This window comes from Podarcis cretensis, assembly GCF_951804945.1.
Source record: "Podarcis cretensis genome assembly, chromosome: 17".
Lineage (NCBI taxonomy): Eukaryota > Metazoa > Chordata > Lepidosauria > Squamata > Lacertidae > Podarcis > Podarcis cretensis.
In genome coordinates, this window is record NC_137187.1 from 30,791,457 (window position 1) to 30,812,216 (window position 20,760).

Consider the following 20,760-nt stretch of genomic DNA (forward strand, 5'->3'; position numbering starts at 1 on the left):
CACCATCCCTAGCTAGCAGGACCAGTGGCCAGGGATGATGGGAGATGTAGTCCAACAACAACTGGAGCCCTAAGCTTGAGAAACAAATGCGCACTATGTAACGACGACGAGGGAAACGGCCACCTATAGAGAGGCCGTGGAGGGAGCCGCCGGAGCTTCACAATTCCGTGCAAATAACCCCTCCAGAAATGTTCAGGGGGGCGGGGAGAGGAGAAGAAAAAAGAAACAGAAGACGAAGGGGACCTTATCCCACCCCCATCCTCGATGCAGGGGACGCAGGTGTGTGAGGTGGGGGGTACCCATGCTTTGCCGCCCCGCCCCAGCACGGCCCCTCGCTCAGCAACCCCCTTCCTTTACATGCCCCCCCCCCAGGCGAACGGGAGACCTACCCGCCTCCGCCTCTGTCCGAGCGGCGCTTCCATCGCCCACTTCCGCCGTAAGTGCTTCCGGGGCCCTCGAGAAAGAGAGTCCCGCGCAGGCGCGCTGGGGTGCAGCGGACGCTCGCGGTTGCCACGGAAACGCGGGAAGCGGCCGAGCGCTGCTTGTTGTTGTTGTTGTTGTTATCGTTCCAAAGGCCCAGCTTCCATAGACACGTAGCAATCACACGGAGAACCAATTTCAATAAAAATCTTAATTCCCCCCCCCTCATGTCAAAGAGAACAGCACGTTATCATTATTTACGTTGATGCCTCCAAGGGTAATCTCATTTATAGGAGGAGATTGTCCTCAGCATCACTTGATGCTCTTGCTCTCATTTTGAAAAGATTAAAAAATAGATATATTTCGATAGGATACTATGCTGCGCTGCACTGAAATGTTTAAAGGTTTCCTTTATTGGCCTTGAATCTTCCCGCCACACTTGCCATCCTTTCCTGTCACACCAGCATGGCACCTTTGAGAACCACTGCCTCATAAGAGAGGAGTTCCATTATCTTCCTTACTTGGCTCTTATTTTCTGCTAACAAAGAAAACAATAAGGCATTTAAAAGCTCAACACAAAGGCATTCAAGTCACTGCACCATGAGGTTTCTTCCATGATAATGTTTGCCTCCCAATCTTCAATCAGGTTATCCCATAAAGTCAATTTATCATTGCAGGGTTGCCATATTTCAATAAGTAAAAACCAGTGAGGCATCTAATCATAAGCTTGCATTTTTATTAAAGCTTATATGTTTGATCAGGGCCTGTATCTTAAAAAGCTTAATGATTTTCAAATATTTTATGCCAGGAGACCAGTTGCCTAAAAACCTTGACAAGATGTTTTACTCCTAGACAAGGGGTCCCCCTGATTTATAGCAGAAAACAATTCTCAAAGTCGTAAAAAGGGAATTACAGGCTGACAGCCAAGGTTACACTGACCCTACAAATTAAGGGTGGATAAATAGTAAAATGAGCCATATCTTCTTCCTAAGGTTAAGAAGGTCAAGAGCAGTGAAAAGCATCTAGCTGGTAGAAACAGAACATTTTCTGGGAAGACTTTTCAAAAGCTGTTTGTTTCTTAAACTAAGATCCTTTTAAGATTTCTTTTCCTTTTAAAAGGTTGTTTATGTATTAAATATATTAGTTTAAATATAATTATGCAAAGGATTTAAGAAATGCTAGATTCTTATTTCATATAGTTGTAAGAGTTGTAACTATCCTGAAATTAAGTCAGGCACCAGCCCCCCCTTGCCAGACAGAAGACGCCAATCGAGCGCTCCTAATATATGGTTGTCAGGCCTTTTGTTTAGAAACCTTCAAATGAAGGAGATCTCAATGTTGATGTGAACTCAATCCTTGACATATGCATAAGATAAAAATTCAAGATTAATTATCTGTTTTGGAAGGCAATAGGGCAAGGAGGGCAAGAGGTGAGCTGGTAATTAAGATTCCTTGTTGAGACACATGTAAGATATATTACTACTTATTTGTCATTTATAGATAGAAGAATATATAGCTTTTTGATTTCCATAATAGGGCAAAAGGAAATGGGTGTATCTTTTGTGATTGGTTCTAGCAAACAGCCAATAGGAATTTCAACCAGGCTGATTGGACAGAGGCAGCCACAGGAGGAGCAAGGGGGCTGGATTAAGGAAATATAAGTGCTGGCCAGAATGGCAAGAGGCCAGGCCAGAGCTTGGTAACCATATACCACTGTGCCTCATATTTATTTGTCTGACAAATAAATTACTATTTTAATTTCTCTATTGCTGCGTTGAATATTTCATTCCAGCTAAGCGTTAACCACAAGCAGGGTGCTACATTTTATGGTGCCTCTGTGACTCGGATAAGTGGTCTGCTGGAACGCAGCCCCTTCGCCCTACTGGGCAGGGTATAAGAGAGAGGACCTCTAAACTGCTTACCCAGCGCGCACTGGGAATTTTTTTCCAGGGGAACGCAGAAGACTCGTCTGTCTGATACCCTGCTCACTGGCGGCGACGGACCGGGGGGAACCAGCCAAGGGTAAGTGCACAAAGGGGTTTTGGCCCTCCAATTAATTGGGAGGAAGAGAAGTCTTGATCAAACTTCTGCGTCTCAGTAAGGGGGAACTGAGTACGCTAGGTGGCTGGGTACATCAGATGGTGATCTGGTGTAGGGAAAGGTTGGGAGGTAGAGTGTGGTGAAGTATCCAGCGCATTGTATGTGTGAGAAAGTACAGAGCAATTTGTAGCTGACCTGAGTGTGGAGTGAGTAGTACTTCGGTTCCCAGTGAGGCGACTCCATCTGGGCAAGGAATCTCACAAAGCGCTTGTGTGTGTGACTGAGTGGATACTTCACAGGGCCATACAATGGGAATTGGGGGTTCAAAGGGGGGAAATACACCTCTTGAATGTATGTTAAATAATTTTAAGAAAGCCTTCTCAGGGGCATATGGAGTCAAAATGACGCCAGAGCGCTTGAGAACGTTATGTGAATTAGAATGGCCGAAATACAATACTGGATGGCCATCTCAGGGAACCTTTGATATAAATTTAGTAAGCAAACTTTGGTCTGATATCACCAAAGAAACTGGAGGGTGCCCAGAACAATTTTCATATATAGATTCTTGGCTGAGCACATTAAATAAAAATCCTCCATGGATAAGGGAATGCAAAGTCAAACGATGCAAATTATTGGCTGTAAAAGCCGAAGCTAGGAAAGGAATCTTGCCAAATAAACTCAAACCCATTTTTGAGGGACCAGAGGAAGAGGTGCTTCCACCTCCACCCTATGCTCCACATCGAAGGGAGCCTAATCCAAACACTCCACCAGTTGTAACTCCAAGGCAAGAAACTGGAATGAATAATGGGGGTGGAGTCACAGAGCTTGATTCCTTGATAGATTATGATAAATATCTTCAGGAGGCATTGGAGTCCTATAATAAAGCCCAAGCAGAAGTGGTTATTCCACCTGTGACTCCTAATAGACCTCCATCTACAGTCTCCTTTAGTGGAACAACTGATTGCCTACCCCAAACCCCTGTACATCCAAGTCCTAGAGAAATATTACAGAAGTTACAGGGAGACCTTGATCGGTCAGCAAGCAATACAGCCAGGCGTATAAAGCTGCTAAAAGAACGCCTTGGGACAAATACTATCCCCTATGATTTGAGGCCCCTAGAGCAAAGTGAAGAAAAAGGTCACGTAGTAGCCCCTCTTAGAAGAGTATTTGATGCACTTGAGGAGCCTGTGCTGGTCAACGGGCAACCCGGACCACGGCCACCTCGAACTTCGACCCTGCAATATATTCCATTCACGACTACGGATCTGATGAATTGGAAAACACACACCCCATCTTTCGCAGAAAAACCTCAGGCTATGATGGACTTGGTGACTTCAATAGTAAATACTCATAGTCCTACTTGGACAGATTGTCGCCAGCTCCTAAATACTCTTTTCACCACTGAGGAAAGGAGAGACATAATTGAAAAAGCACAGATATATTTGCGTGAGCAGGCCAGAGTGGGAAATATTTTTAATATTGATCGTCATCTTCAGGACAACTTTCCCTTGGAAGATCCTAACTGGGATCCAAACAATGCAATTCACTTGGCCAGACTTACCACCTACCGTCAGACACTTGTGCAAGGTATCCGCAGGGCATGCCAGAAGCCCACTAATATGTCTAAAGTCTCAGAAGTAGAACAGAAACCAAATGAGAGTCCGGGAGACTTTTTAGAGAGGCTGCAGGAAGCCTATCGTATATGGACTCCTTTTGACCCTGAAGCCCCTGAAAACAGCAGAATGATTACTGCTACATTTGTGGCCCAGTGCGCTTCTGACATTCGTAAGAAAATTCAGAAATCAGAAGGATGGGAAGGGATGCTGATGAGCCAAATTATGGCCATTGCACGCCGAGTTTATCGGAATAGGGATGAGGCTGAGAAACAAGAGAAGAAGAAGTGGCAGAAGGAAAAGATGGTAATGCTAGCCACAGCAGTGAAGCAAGATTACCGCCCCTTAAATGGAGGGAGAGGACGGGGAAAGAATCCACCACTGGGAAGGAATCAATGTGCAAATTGCAAGAAGGAGGGTCACTGGAAGCGGGAGTGTCCTGAACCCTTGAGGTTGGAAGAAGTACGCCCAGGTCCAGGCCCAGGTCCAGGCCCAGGCCCAGGCTCCGGCCCAAGAAACCAGGGACGGGGACGGGGAATGATCCGAGATGGAAGATATCAGAGACCTGGACAAGGACGGAGTAGAGACAATTTCATTGGACTGGCAGAAGAGGATTTTACCCAAGACTAGGAACGACCGGACTCCATAAAGTTAGGCTTCCAGGAGCCCACGGTCACGATTCAATTAGGGAGCCATTTAATAGACTTTATGATTGATACTGGGGCTGAATACTCAGTACTCCCAGAACTATTGCAGAAAAAGGCATCCAAAAGTGTAGTCATTAAAAGTGCCACTGGACAGTCAGCTAAGAGATCTTTCCTCCAACCTTTGGAATGCCAGATTGGGGGACATCGTTTAACCCATCAGTTTTTGTATATACCTGAGTGTCCAATACCTCTCTTAGGCAGAGATATGCTGTCCAAATTGCAGGCCCAAATCACCTTCACTCCTCGAGGTCCAGAAATGAAACTGCCATCAAAAGCAGCAGGAATAATTACCCTCTCAGTACCTAAGGAACAATCATGGCGCCTAATGTCAGCCTTGCAAGTCCAACCCACAATAGATACAGAATTAAACAAGCTCCTCCGAACTCTACAGGTGCCACCAGGAGTATGGGCCGAAAATAGCCCACCAGGAATGGCTAAGAATATAGCTCCAATTGTAGTAACCCTAAAACCTATGGCTACCCCTGTATCTGTAAAGCAATATCCCTTACCCCGGCGAGCAGCAGAGGGCATCCAGAAACATTTGGACCGCCTATTAAAATATGGTCTGCTTAAGCCCTGCCAATCAGAATGGAACACACCCCTTTTGCCTGTTCGAAAACCTGGGACAGATGAATACAGGCCAGTACAGGACTTGAGGCTCGTAAACCAGGCTATCGAGACCTTGCACCCAAATGTACCAAACCCATATACCTTGCTGAGTTTGATCCCACCAGAAGCAACATTTTTTACTGTATTGGACTTGAAAGATGCATTCTTCTGTTGCCGGCTGGCACCACAGAGCCAACCTATATTTGCCTTCCAGTGGGAAGACCCTTTGACAGGAACAAAAGGCCAGCTAACCTGGACAAGATTGCCCCAGGGATTCAAAAATTCCCCAACTTTATTTGGCACTGCCTTGGCGAAGGATCTAACAAGTTACCCCTCAATACCGGGAGAAAAGGTGGTTCTGCAATATGTGGATGATCTTATACTAGCGGCAAAGGATTTTGATACCTGTAAAGAAGGGACAGAGGAACTGCTCCACTTGCTCTGGGAAGCTGGCTACCGAGTTTCCCAGAAAAAGGCACAGTTATGTTTAGAAAAGGTCAAATATTTGGGCTTTGACATCTCACACCAACAACGAGCATTGAGACCAGAGAGGAAAGAAGCTATTTGCCTTATCAAAGAACCTACCACAAGAAAACAACTTAGAGGATTCCTGGGAACAGCAGGGTTTTGTAGACTATGGATACCTGATTTCAGCAGTCTGGCCAAGCCCTTACATGAAAGCACTCGAGGTGCAGAAAAGGACCCATTTGTATGGGGACCTGAGCAGAAACAAGCCTTTTTAGTTATCAAACAACGACTTATGGAGGCCCCAGCCCTTGGATTGCCTAATTCGGAAAAACCCTTTCAGCTGTATGTACATGAACAGAATGGGATTGCAGCGGCAGTCCTGACCCAGAGATTAGGAAGTTGGAACCGTCCAGTAGCTTATTTGTCTAAACAATTGGACTCAGTAGCAAAAGGATGGCCTCCATGCCTAAGGGCAGTAGCGGCCACTGCAAGCCTTGTCAAAGAAGCTGATAAATTTACCTTTGGCCAGACGATGTATGTGAATGTACCTCATGCTGTTCTGACACTCATGGAATATAAGGGTAGTTATTGGCTAACGAACCCAAGGATGGCTAGATACCAAGGCCTATTGTGTGAAAATCCCAGGATTCATCTACGAGTAGTGAATATGCTCAATCCAGCGACTTTGCTGCCCCTACCAGAGGTAGATGATGAAGAATCACATGATTGTCTCCAAATAATGGATGAAGTTTATTCCAGTAGACCCGATCTGAAAGATGAGCCATTGAAAAATCCAGATGTTGTATATTATACTGATGGTAGCAGTTACCTGCATGAAGGTGCCAGACGAGCAGGATATGCTGTGGTCACTAATGAGGAAGTTGTGGAAGCTGAAGCTTTGCCTGCTGGCACCTCAGCACAAAAAGCTGAACTTATAGGTTTAACTAGAGCTCTGCAATTGGCAGCTGGATGTAAGGCAAACATCTATACTGATTCTAAATATGCCTTCTTAACCCTGCATGCACATGGAGCTCTATGGAAAGAAAGAGGTCTAATCGGAGCCCACGGGAAGGCCTTGAAATATGGACCTGAAGTAGAAATCCTGTTGGAAGCAGTATGGGCTCCAGAACAGATTGCTGTAATGCACTGCAAAGGTCATGGACGAGGAAGGGATCCAATAACCAGAGGAAATCATGCTGCTGACAAAGCAGCCCGAGAGGCAGCCCAAAAGCCTGTGGGAGGATTTATAGCAGCCCTTATACCAGAGGTAGTTCCAGAAGAAGTTAAACCTCACTATACCCCAGAAGAGAGGAAGTGGGCTGAACAGGAAGGAGCGGTTGTGAAGGACGGTTGGATGATCCTGCCGGATAATAGGATTTATGTACCTCATCATCTAGCAGGCACAATTGTAAGAAATTATCATGAATCTACTCACCTTGGCGGTACTGCAACCAGAGAGAGTCTCAGTCGGAAGTTGTATATTATTAATCTATCACAATTAGCAACTTGCATTTCACAGAAATGTGTTCTTTGTGCTAAAAACAATCCCAGGCAGGGACCGGTACAACCTCCTGGAATTCAGCATGTGGGATACGTCCCCATGGAAAGCCTAATTGTGGACTTCACAGAGTTGGTCCCTTCTAAGGGATTCAAGTATCTCCTTGTGTTTGTAGATACTCTTACCGGATGGGTTGAAGCTTTTCCCACCCGAACTGAAAAGGCACGAGAGGTAACTAAGAGACTCCTCACTGAATTGATCCCGAGGTTTGGATTACCTAGATGCATTGGAAGTGATAATGGGCCAGCATTCATTGATCAAGTAGTACAAGAAGTATGTCGAGTCCTACAAGTGAAATGGAGACTGCATGCAGCATATAGGCCTCAGAGTTCAGGGAAAACTGAAAGAATGAATCGGACTCTGAAAACCCAATTGGCAAAATTAACCCAGGAAACTGGATTGGGATGGGTAGATGTGTTACCCATAACACTGTTTCGTGTTCGGTGTGCACCCACAAAAAGACTTAAGTTGTCACCTTTTGAGCTCCTGTATGGGAGGCCACCCTCCTTTGTTCAGGATATTCCAGCTGACCTTAAACAAATAGGAGACCATGTGACACAGGGACAAGTGCAATCTCTCTCCCGTGTTTTTGTTTATCTTAACAGGTGGGCCCTCGAGCGCACGCCGTGCAGCATTGCCGAGCCGATTCATCAGTTCCAGGCTGGCGATAGCGTATGGGTGAAAGAGTGGAAACGCGATCCACTTGCACCTAAGTGGCGTGGACCTTACACCGTCTTGCTCTCTACTCCAACAGCGGTGAAGGTAGCTGAGGTGACCCCCTGGATTCATCACTCTCGTTTGAAGAAGTCTGAAGGCAGTTGGACGTGCAAAGGTGACCCCTCTAATCCTTTAAAACTGACTCTCTCCAAAAACCCCTGTATCTAGCCCTACCGGGAACGGGCTAGGTCACGGGCAACATTTAGACGACCGGCCTGCTGCAGCCACAACCTGGAAGCTGGCTGACCTGCGCACGCCTGAAGCTTGAGGAGCGTCTGAACCAGTGACTGTGGATGGGAAGATTCTCTTATACAATTGATTGACTGCCCCTTGTGGAACAATTATAAGGGATATTACTCATTGGGGATCCTCGGGATATATGTTTTGGTCTTGGTGGTTCCCCATTTTTGTCACTGGGGGAATTATATTGGGGCTAATATTTATTTGCTATCACAATAAGGTAATCTTTTGTGGAAGGAATGCATATGCTAGACATCAACATGATTTTATTATTAATCCTGATCCCTTGGGAAGGGGAAGGGTCCTTGAATCTGACCAAATTTGCTAAATATGGATTCCGCCATGACCACAATATGTGGGTAGGCTTAGCTGAGATGGTAGCCAATGTTGCAAATAGGACTAATTGCCTTGTTTGCTCTCTTGGGCCAGATGATTCAGAGGGAGGTATGCCCTTATTACCGATACCATTAAATGCCATTGGTATGGTAAGCGAAATGCCACACCAAACAGAAGTACAGAATTTCCCCGGATGGAACTCAACTAAACCAATACGAGTTATACCTGTGCAAGGGGAATTCTGTGTGCATAAATCATCAGATGCAGCTGATCCTACCATGATAGGCTCTTCTCATTGCCACTATACTTGGGATTATATTAAGAATAGTCAAACCTGGGCAAACGGTACTACGTATCGAACTCGGAATACCTTGCCCTGTGCACCTCCTTTTATTCATGCATGGAAAATGGTATGGAACATAACTGTGACAGAAGAAGGCAATCTAACATACTGCACTGTGAACTCTCTACCCCTTGTGATATTTCGCCTTCTGCACTCCACGTACCAAAAACCTCAGACCCGATGGTTGTGGTGGATATGTGGAGAATGGGCATACAAGAAACTCCCTTCCAAATGGAGTGGGACTTGTTTCTTGGGATGGGTATTACCACCAATGTGGATTATGCCCACTAGTTCGGCCAAGCGTACACGAAGAAACGCTGACATTTCTCATATAGCAGGAGGAAGTACCCAAAGTTGGAGCGGTACTGATGATTGGCCACCAGAGCGCATTATAGCCTATTATGATCCTGCCTCCTGGAATCCTGGTGAGCTCATACAAGGGGCACGGGATCCTATTTATAATCTAAACAGAATAATTCGATTGCAAGCAGTAGTGGAACTTGTAACCAATGCAACGGCCCAGAGTTTGAGACTTATTGCACAACAGTTGGATGAAAGTAGAGCCGCCATTTTGCAGCTGAAAATGGGAATGGATTATGTACTTGCCAGGCAGGGAGGCCTATGTGGAGTCTTGAACTTGACAGGGAATGCCTGTTGCTTCAACATTTCTGATAATGGTGAGGCAATCCGTGTGTTGGCCACAAAGATGGAGAATATAGCACATGTCCCAGTACAAACATGGGAAGGATGGGATATGGGATGGCTCACCAATTGGTTACCTAATGTCGCAGGACTCAAAGGGATACTATTGTCTTGCTTGTTTTTCTTGACAGTAGTAATAATGGTTTTATGTATGGTGCCATGTATCATTTCATGTTTTAGAAGTACAATTAGCAAGATGATTTCAAATGAAACTCTACCTCATATCATGGCCCTATACAGAGCTTTACCTCAGGAATATGATGAAGGTCAAGCTATCAAGGACACTTGGGATGAAGGTCCTTGAGCTTGAAAGGGGGGAATGAGGCATCTAATCATAAGCTTGCATTTTTATTAAAGCTTATATGTTTGATCAGGGCCTGTATCTTAAAAAGCTTAATGATTTTCAAATATTTTATGCCAGGAGACCAGTTGCCTAAAAACCTTGACAAGATGTTTTACTCCTAGACAAGGGGCCCCCCTGATTTATAGCAGAAAACAATTCTCAAAGTCGTAAAAAGGGAATTACAGGCTGACAGCCAAGGTTACACTGACCCTACAAATTAAGGGTGGATAAATAGTAAAATGAGCCATATCTTCTTCCTAAGGTTAAGAAGGTCAAGAGCAGTGAAAAAGCATCTAGCTGGTAGAAACAGAACATTTTCTGGGAAGACTTTTCAAAAGCTGTTTGTTTCTTAAACTAAGATCCTTTTAAGATTTCTTTTCCTTTTAAAAGGTTGTTTATGTATTAAATATATTAGTTTAAATATAATTATGCAAAGGATTTAAGAAATGCTAGATTCTTATTTCATATAGTTGTAAGAGTTGTAACTATCCTGAAATTAAGTCAGGCACCAGCCCCCCCTTGCCAGACAGAAGACGCCAATCGAGCACTCCTAATATATGGTTGTCAGGCCTTTTGTTTAGAAACCTTCAAATGAAGGAGATCTCAATGTTGATGTGAACTCAATCCTTGACATATGCATAAGATAAAAATTCAAGATTAATTATCTGTTTTGGAAGGCAATAGGGCAAGGAGGGCAAGAGGTGAGCTGGTAATTAAGATTCCTTGTTGAGACACATGTAAGATATATTACTACTTATTTGTCATTTATAGATAGAAGAATATATAGCTTTTTGATTTCCATAATAGGGCAAAAGGAAATGGGTGTATCTTTTGTGATTGGTTCTAGCAAACAGCCAATAGGAATTTCAACCAGGCTGATTGGACAGAGGCAGCCACAGGAGGAGCAAGGGGGCTGGATTAAGGAAATATAAGTGCTGGCCAGAATGGCAAGAGGCCAGGCCAGAGCTTGGTAACCATATACCACTGTGCCTCATATTTATTTGTCTGACAAATAAATTACTATTTTAATTTCTCTATTGCTGCGTTGAATATTTCATTCCAGCTAAGCGTTAACCACAAGCAGGGTGCTACACCAGGACACCCCAAACAAGCCTCTTTTTTTTTAGGAAGGCTCCAGTTTTATTTTATTTTATTTTTTTACAAAAACGCCCCCAAACCCACAATTTTTTGATTGACTTGCCTAAGATCCAGGACAAATTTCAGAAATCCCCCCCCCCCCCCAAATCAATTACAACAAATCCTCGTTGATGGGTGTGCTCAGCCACCAGCTGACTAGTTTGACAAGTTATTCTGCCCACTAGATGTCAGGATTGCATTTTGGTTTGCTCCAATTAATACAAATTTTGTAGGAGATAGTTTTTCACTTGGGACAGAAGGACACGAATCATGCCTCTACTTCATCTGCCTCACTGTCTATCCCTGTGCTGAATGCCAGCAGCTCCCCAAGGGTCTCATGCAGGTGTTTTCTCCACCTTTCTGTAACACATTGTTCATGAAATCAGCTGTAAAAGATCACCACAGCTGAACAATAAAAGCCACCTGAAACAGATTTCTTGAAAGTTTGGAGTTTTGCTGGGCTTCTAGATGTTAAGGGTTTGTTTGTTTTTTTCCAGAGACATGGGGCCACCACAGAAGCCCCCTAGCTTTTGCTCTTTCTGATCTCCCTTATTTAGCAGGAGGGCAGGAAAGAAAGGCCTCAGGCGTAGCTCTGTGTTGCAGATTTTAGAGGGTGGACAGGACTATATGGGTCTAGTCCTTTAAATAGCCCAAATCATTTAGGGTTTTGAAAGCACCTTAAATTGGGTCTGGAAGTGCTCTATCAACCAATGTAGTACATGTTACAGTAACAGTACTATATCAGACCCTCCAAGTGTCCCTATTTTCCAGGGCCATCCCTGATTTTAGAGGAGCCGTACCTGTTTCTGATTTGATCCCAGAATGTCCTGCTTTTCCTTAGGATGTCCCTATTTTCTTTGGAGAAATGTTGGAGGGTATGGAGTTATCCAACCCCCGGGGCTTCTGCAGGCAGTAGGGAAGTTTTTAAAATCTTTTATTATGTTTTAATATATGTTGGGAGCTGCCCAGAGTGCTGAGGCAACCCAGTAAGATGTGTAGGGTATAAATAGTAAAATTATCATTATGAAATGGGACGTCCCTATTTTCTTTGGAGAAATGTTGGAGAAATGTATGCCCATTCACCTAGCACTTGGCAGACCTCTTTGTACATTTCTCTTTATCCCGTCAACACCAGTGGTTGTAACATAGCTGGTGCAGGTGAGAAAGTGGGATCTCCAAGCCAATTGAGCAGCCTTTTGAAATTCAGCACATAAGCACCCATGTGGTAGGTTCCATTTTATGATCCCCATGGCATAAGCAAACATGTAATTATAGCTAAAACACATTTCTTCCTTTTTATTTTCCTTTGTGAAAGAGAAGTAAAGCATTAGAATACCATGCTGGTATAATGTTAATTTATTACTGTGCCACAGTGCTATAACACCATAGTAACAATAATGCATTTTATTTATGTTACAGCCAGAAGAGTGTTCTAGCGATAATTAAAAGATCTGTAATAGGAGAATGCTTGACCTGACCTTTCATTCTGATGGAATAAGGCATCAGTCTAGTTTGTGTTGCATTATGGTATCGGCCCTCGGTGATCCTCACCCTTGTTTGTGACATAGAATGCAAAATCAGACTTCTGGCATGAGAGATTGCAAGGAAGGAAGGAAGGATAAGCCATCAATGACATTGGTGTGGACCCTTATGATAAAAGGGGAGTCCATTAGTGGGGAGAGCCTTCCTATTCCATACCATCAAAATTTGTTTTTTCTCTGAATAATTTCCGTCTTAAGAACAGCCACCATCAAGGCAACTTTGCATTCAGACCTGTACAGGTTCAGTAGTAGACTGTGTGAAGTGCTTTCAGACCATTTTCTGGAACAGATTATTCAGTTCCTTTGAGAGCCAGAAGCCAAAGACCTGTGCACATCTTCAGATTTTGACCTGGGAGCTAGGAAGATTAGAAGAGACACAATTAAGAGCACAGACTCTCTCAAATCAAAAAATTAAATGTATGCCCTTGACTGTTTGAGTGCTTTTTAATTGACATGGTTATTATATCAACCATGTAGAAAAAGTACAGGTGATGAACATGACCCCCCCCCCCAATTAAGCTTGAGAGCCCTGAGGACCATGTGTATGACAAATCTGGTTCTGTCACTTGTCAGCAGACAACTCCTAACTTTGTTTTATAGTTCGACGATGACAAATTCATAAATTAAACACTCACCCTTGATCTGAAATGCTGAATAGTACAGCTGTTCGTGATTATAGTCTCTGATCATTTCCCCTCTTTTTCAAATTGCTATATTTGCTTTGTGTCATGCCTTAGAAAGGGAGCTTAAACTGCACTGACAATGTGTGTGTGTGTGTGTGTGTGTGTGTGTATTAAGCCTTTGAAATCACTCACATATGGAAGCATTCAAAACTGTTGCACTAACTCTTTTGGAATGAACATAGCACGTAAGATTCCAGCAAGTTAGATAAGTCAGAAAATTGGCAAGGAGGTGTCCTTCAGGATATTTTATCACAATGAACACGCCAAAGAGTTAAGGTGAGGTGCCATGTGTTCCCTTGTTAGAAAAAGCCAAGGAATGTGTGAACAACGGCTGCACATTGCTGTTCCCTTTGGTGTCCATACTAAGCCTGGACACACCATTCCAAAGTCTTGGGTCTCACTGAATCGGATGCTGGGCAGTGCACATGAAGAAACTGGTTCAGGTCTGGATTCTGGATTATGACAGCAGTCCTTGTCTCCTGGGTTGCTTTCACACTAAGGCACTCCTGAGCCATTACTTTTCTGCAATCAGCTGGAGGTAGAATCTAACTGGTGTTGCAACATGCCACAATATAGCACTGTAAAACCCAACAACGCTCGTTACTATGGTGAAGATCCTATTACATGTTTTCTGTCCAAGAATCAATGGTTGGGCACACACTCTTGTCTACTCTGCATCCAGTGTGCTCCCACTGCTGAGCTGGGAAACAGTGTACACACGATGTTAGCCACAATCTATCCTGTGTTTATCCCATAGTTGCTTATGAAATAGGTAAAAGGTAAAGGTAAAGGACCCCTGAACCGTTAAGTCCAGTCAAAGGCGACTATGGGGTTGCAGGCACTCATCTTGCTTTCAGGCCAAGGGAACCAGCGTTTGCGTGTTCAGACCCAGAAACCTCCCCCCTAAATAAATTCACACTTGACTCAAATTTTGATTTTTGGTTTTTGGCAGAATTTAGGCCACAACTTTAGTGATTACAGAAAGTGGTTGCATGGGCTCTGGTTCAACTAGCTCCCTGCCATGCAGGTAGCACTGACCCAGGGTTCCAGCATAGGTTAGGCAAGGGTGAACACCTGGATAAGCGGGAAGCCGGGAACAGGCTATCTCTGTCACCCAAATGTCTCCCTGGACTTAGGCACAGGCACAACCCCATCTCAGGGGTTGACCAAACCATCGAGTCCCTGGATTCCTTTAACAGAATACCCTTCACATAGGAATGGCAAGAGTGTTCTCCCATCCTTATCACCTGAACCAGAGCCTATCCGCAACCTTACAAGTTGTGACGATTTGCTATGCGGCAGGCGAAACCCAAATGGCAACAGCCAATCAGCCAAGTGGGGAAAATTCCTGCCATGCCCCTGTCCCAACAACAGACGACACATGACAGCATAGCAAGGTCAAGCGCAAAGCCCTAAAAGTAGGGAGAGGTGGGCGGGTGTTCCAAATGCACACACCGAAAGAGGAATCTCTGGGTCACGTGCATGGGTATAAATAGGTCACTCGAACCATTTGGACTGCATCCCATTGGCCAGATTGCACCCAGCTATGAGGGACCTACCAATTGGGTGTTGTGCCTGACCAATCATACGCACCCACAACAAAGGGTGTCGGCTTCCAGGTCTCACCACAATACGTGCCCTCTTTAAGGGAGGATCCGATTTGTCCACAGACAGCTTTCCTTCCATGTGGCCAGCATGACTAAACTGCTTCTGGCACAATGGAACACCGTGAGGGAAGCCAGAGCACATAGAAATGCTATTTACCTTCTTGCCGCAGCAGTACCTATTTATCTACTTGCACTGTGTGCTTTCGAACTGCTAGGCTGGCAGAAGCTTGGACAGAGCAATGGGAGCTCACCCCGCCGCGCAGATTTGAACAGCCAATCATCTGATCGGCAAGCCTAAGAGGCTCAGTGGTTTAGACCACAGCCCCACCCACGTATACAACACCTTATTGTCCTTATGGAAAGGCTAACTTATGATGTACAATAAGTGGGAGGTCAAGTTAAATCTTAGTTATTTGAAAGTGTGGCATATTAACTGTTGGCACCCTGAGGAGCCTGAGGAAAGAACAATGGGATATTCATATTATAAATAAACAAAGCTGAGCATTGCTTATAACTCTTCTGTTCCTGCAAACATGAGTCATCCTTTCTGTCTGGCCCGCCCAAAACTGGTCCATGCTGCCCATGGAAAATAATTTGAATCAGAGGACAGTCAATGAATTAGCTTACGCTGGCATTTCACTACTGATGGAACATGGAAAAATGGAAGCTCCTGCATAGCTTATTTTCTGATCTGATTGCTTCATGCTTTCCTTCACAGAGAGAGTCCTGCAGTCTGATCAGAAGTGCATGTCCCATATAAATGGGATTCCAAAGCAATAAACTTATATAATATTGTGATATAATCCTATTACACAGACTCATTGCTCTTAAAAGACATGTTGTCATGCAAAGCAAGAAACACTAATTTGCAATAAGGGTGATTCATGCTGATTGGGGAGGGGGGAAGGAATCTGGGCACTCAGACACCCACAATATTGCATACACATGTTTTCATTTCTATGCCCTTTGTACCAGAAAAATTCAACGGCTGATACTGCTTTTACGGACCACCCAATCTATTAACTGGCACATCTCAGATGTTCTGAAGGGTCAAGCTCCCAAAATTCCAATGGTAACTGATCACAGCATGTGAAATAGAGAGATTCTTTCCTTTTCTCATCACATGTATGTATCATTCAGAGGTGTGCATGAAAGCTGGCTTCCAGTCTCTACACTTGAGCTTGTAGCCCAATCCCCTGTTTTAAGCCACTAATTGTAGCCATCGAAAAAAGACACCACTGGATCTGCTATAAAAGCCAACTTGTGATGAACTTAGAACATGGTGTGCTTCAAGAGTTCCTCTCTTGTTTGTTTTCCAAGCCAGATGATAAACACTTTGGCAATTATGTACTTTCCAGGTGGCAACCAATGAGACTATGCTGAGCAAAACAAAGCCCCTGCCAGCACCCATAACTTTGCTAGCAAGAATAAACTCCCAGCTCACATGTGGTCTTGACAGAACCCCCAGGGAAGAGTTCCCTGACATGGATGGCTTTTATGTGATTCCCAACCACACCCCTTTGCCATCTGGAGTCAGCCTCATGCTCATCATATGTGGGAAGCATGTGTTTATAGAAATCCCATGGGAAGAGGGCAGAAGGTTGCAGAGGAAGGAAGTGTGTCATTCAAATCCTCCTTAGTGCAGAAGAATGCTGTTGGAACTGATCCCTGACAAGCCACTTCTCTGAAAGCTACTGTCTCAAACTGGGATGTTGACAGGAAGACTTTCTAGCCACTGGGGCCAAGACAACCAGGCCATATTTCTTTCAAAGTGGCACAAGCCTGGCATTGCGTATGGAGGTCCTGGGCTGCCCAGATGACAATCCCTTTCAGCCTTGATGATGTGGTCCAGAGGAAAGCAGAGCAAGACATTTGGCACCAGCTTGGCTGCAGGCTGCAGGGGACGCAGGTGGCGCTGTGGGTTAAAGCCTCAGCGCCTAGGGCTTGCCAATCGAAAGGTCGGCGGTTCGAATCCCTGCGGCGGGGTGCGCTCCCGCTGCTCGGTCCCAGCGCCTGCCAACCTAGCAGTTCGAAAGCACCTCCAGGTGCAAGTAGATAAATAGGGACCGCTTACCGGCGGGAAGGTAAACGGCGTTTCCGTGTGCGGCTCTGGCTCGCCAGAGCAGCGATGTCACGCTGGCCACGTGACCCGGAAGTGTCTCCGGACAGCGCTGGCCCCTGGCCTCTTAAGTGAGATGGGCGCACAACCCCAGAGTCTGTCAAGACTGGCCCATACGGGCAGGGGTACCTTTACCTTTTACCTGGCTGCAGGAGTTGCTGGAAGGAGGCGTACAAGACACAATCCAGCCATCTTAGGGACTCCACTCCAGATTTGTGGACAGTTTACTCCCCCCCCCCCATTTTTTTAGTGATTTTCCAAAGAATTTTTTTAACAAACAAACAAACAAACATAAATTTCAACCGTATTTAAACAAAGCTTAATAACATTGTTAAGTGACTTCCTCATATCCCCCTGGTTGAATTTCAGTGTATATCATTTTAATGGTTTCCAAAACCGCAATTCTTATAAAATTAACTTAATCACTTAACATCATTCTATTTTCCTTTCCAATTCAGTATTAAACATATTAATTCATCTCATTACCTAATTATATCCTAAGCCTATCTGTTATTTGCAAGCTTCTCCAGTTAATTTAACTTAACATATTTAACTAGTTACAGGTAGGTAGCTGTGTTGGTCTGCCATAGTCAAAACAAAATAAAAGAAAAAAAATTTCCTTCCAGTAGCACCTTAAAGACCAACTAAGTTAGTTCTAGGTATGAGCTTACGTGTGCATGCACACTTCTTCAGATACTTCTTCAGGTATCTGAAGAAGTGTGCATGCACACGTAAGCTCATACCTAGAACTAACTGAGTTGGTCTTTAAGGTGCTACTGGAAGGAAATATTTAACTAAATAGTCTTTAAATTTCATCCATTCTTCCTGATAGTCTTCCTTATTCTGGTCATGGACTCTTCCAGTCAGGTCAGCTAGCTCTGAAAAGTCCATCATCTTCATCTGCCAATCTTCCACTGTTGGTACTTCTTGTGTTTTCCAGTTCTTAGCTAATAAAATTCGAGCAGCAGTTGTGGCATACAAAAATAATTTAACATCTTTCTTGGGCAATTCCAAACCTGTTATTCCAAGAAGAAAGGCCTCTGGTTTCTTACTAAATGTATATTTCAACATTTTTTAAAGTTCATCATAAATCTTCTCCCAGAAGTCTTTCACCTTGGGGCAGGTCCACCACATGTGATTAAAAAGTACCCTCTTTATCTTTACATTTCCAACATAAGTTATCACTGTTACGGTAAATCTTTGCTAATTTTACAGGAGTCAAATACCATCTATACAACATTTTCATTATATTTTCCTTTAACACTGTACATGCAGTGAACTTGACCCCTTTCTTCCACAGTCTTTCCCACTCTTCAAACATTATGTTATGTCCCACATTTCTTGCCCAATCTATCATCACTGATTTAACCTGTTCACCCTTTGTATGCCACTCCTTAGCCTTTTCTTCTCCCGAAGATACCCCACAAAGCAATGGAGGTTTAGGACCAGAATTTTCCTTCTCCTAGAGGGACCACCTTCCCAGGCTGATGAGCCCCATCTGCCCTTCAACACATAAATAAATAAATCAATAAAGTAGTAAAAGTGTTAGCTTATAGTAAAGCATAGCAGAGGGCCTTGGGAGGTAGGGAGGGAAGTATGTCCAATGTCCAATTCTCTAAGCTGATTTCAGTCAACAAGTCTGCTTCAGTGTGTTCTTCTGCCATTATCCACATCAATGCAATGACATCCTGTTTCTGGCATAAAAGCTAAGGAAGAAAAAAATATGTCCAGCAGTTATCAATTGAAAGTAATGTTTGCAGGTTTATCACTTGAAAATTAAAGGGTGGCCTTTTTCAATTATAAGCCCTTCCTTACTGCCAAGTGCTCGGTGAATTAATACTGTTGGAATGTTTTGGCATGTGCTGAGAAGTGCTAAGTCAAATCTGTTCACTTTTCATATTAAACATTACACATTTAGTCACACATGTTTTTAATTTGCTGTAAAAAAAATCAACATATGTGCAACAACTGCGTTATAATTTATGGAGCAGATCTACAGACATACAAAACTACATTGGGCTGGAAGTCAAAAATAAAAGTTTATTTAAAATAAATGTTGTTCATTGTCTTAAAAACTTCAGTAAAACAATTCCATTGACACTATGACAAATACAGCCAAACAATGAATTTCCCACTTTCTACCGTGGGACCCCTGAACCTTTGTGTTTTTATGAGTGAGATGCCTTCATTTCTGTCACTGGGAGCAGCTTGAGGGGTGCAGATATGGGGTGCTGCTTTTTTTGAATCAAGTCATAGGCCTGAGCAACAAATTTAATTTGGGTGTGCACACAGGGATTATTTATTTCAACCAAACAAGAAGATAGGGTGTGGGGTGTATGTGGAGGGAATGCTAAGGCAAACAAGTAAGGGGAAGGAAGAAGTAAGAGGCAAAAAACTAACAAAACAACTACAACAAGAGTGGCCCAGAAGTCCAAAACAGGAGATTTTCCCTGCAGAGATGACCTCTCCTCCACCTTGCTTGCGAACCACAAAAGCAGCTCCTCATCCTCATAGATGTCTCTCCACAAAAGATGGTCAGTGGAGCTCAGACAGAAACAGAGCCACGAGACAGAGTCAGAAGCAGGCAGAAGAAAAAGACTGGAATGGATCTGCAGGTTCTGTTTGCAGAAGAGAGAGTCCCTCCTCCTCCCTTATCGGTGCTGCTGGAGCAAATCACCCCACAACCTCCAGAGAGACGCAGGCAGAAACTGCAGATCCATTCTAGATCCTTTATAGCCTTTGTATTCTGCCTACATCTCTCTCTCTTGGTTTCCCATGATCCCCGTTTTTTTTTTAATTAAAAAAATGGTGTGTGAGGCTACACGCAACATACCCCCTATGCATGCCTATGAATCTAGCATTGCTTATCCATACATTCTTGTTTCTGCACCTCAATAAAATCCACCTACAGTGCTAACTGAAAAGATTATTATGAAACGACATAGCATCTCTTGAATCTCTACTTTCAAGAAGGAAGCTGTGCTGTACAGGCTGCCCTGGACTTTACTACTTTAGAAATTGCCCTCGGTGGATTTTTCAAGGTCACTAGCACCTTTACACTGGTGGAAAGAACCACTAGCAATTATGACTGAACATGAGAGGGTGCTTAAAGTAACAACTTAAGGAATGGATAGAGCTATTTCCTGACCAGGAAGCGAAGGAAACTGGTCCACTAGGGCTACTGGGGCACAGCCCTCCCAAGAAGAACATCTAAGCCCACCCCAAATCTCAAAGTCACACACTCTTTCCTGACTCACAGATATTTTATATTTCTTCTGGAATTCAGAAACGCTCCACAAACATTTCTTTCAATCTGCTCTGGCCAATGAGGTCTCTGTTGCACATAACCAGTCCTAATCTAAAATCATAGCTATGGCAGGTCCCTCTCACCCCATGTATCTCTGGGCCTTTGCTATGATAATTGGATAAGTGAAGTGATTTATCTGGTGCTATTTTTCTAGAAAAAGAAGTGCCAGAACTCACCATGAACACCTCCCTCATTGTCTTAGAACAATGGTGCCCACCTGAGAGGTGCTGGAGCTGAGTTCCGGCAAGTTCCAGATGGAAAAACCCTGGA

General features: G+C 44.0%; 1 protein-coding gene across 6 annotated transcripts in view; it reads right to left on the reverse strand.

The window, feature by feature from the left end:
* SUPT20H (SPT20 homolog, SAGA complex component) overlaps nucleotides 1–475 on the reverse strand; it is a 37,112-nt gene extending 36,637 nt beyond the window's left edge. For 2 of the 6 annotated variants that reach the window (XM_079959335.1, XM_079959334.1), the window contains exon 1: nucleotides 390–473. The gene's annotated coding sequence lies outside the window, so the exon portion shown is untranslated. Of the gene's footprint in view, nucleotides 1–389 lie in introns of all 6 variants that reach the window. The other 4 variants (XM_079959339.1, XM_079959338.1, XM_079959336.1 and 1 more) reach the window with 3 other exon arrangements.
* Between the last annotated feature and the right edge of the window lie 20,285 nt (nucleotides 476–20,760).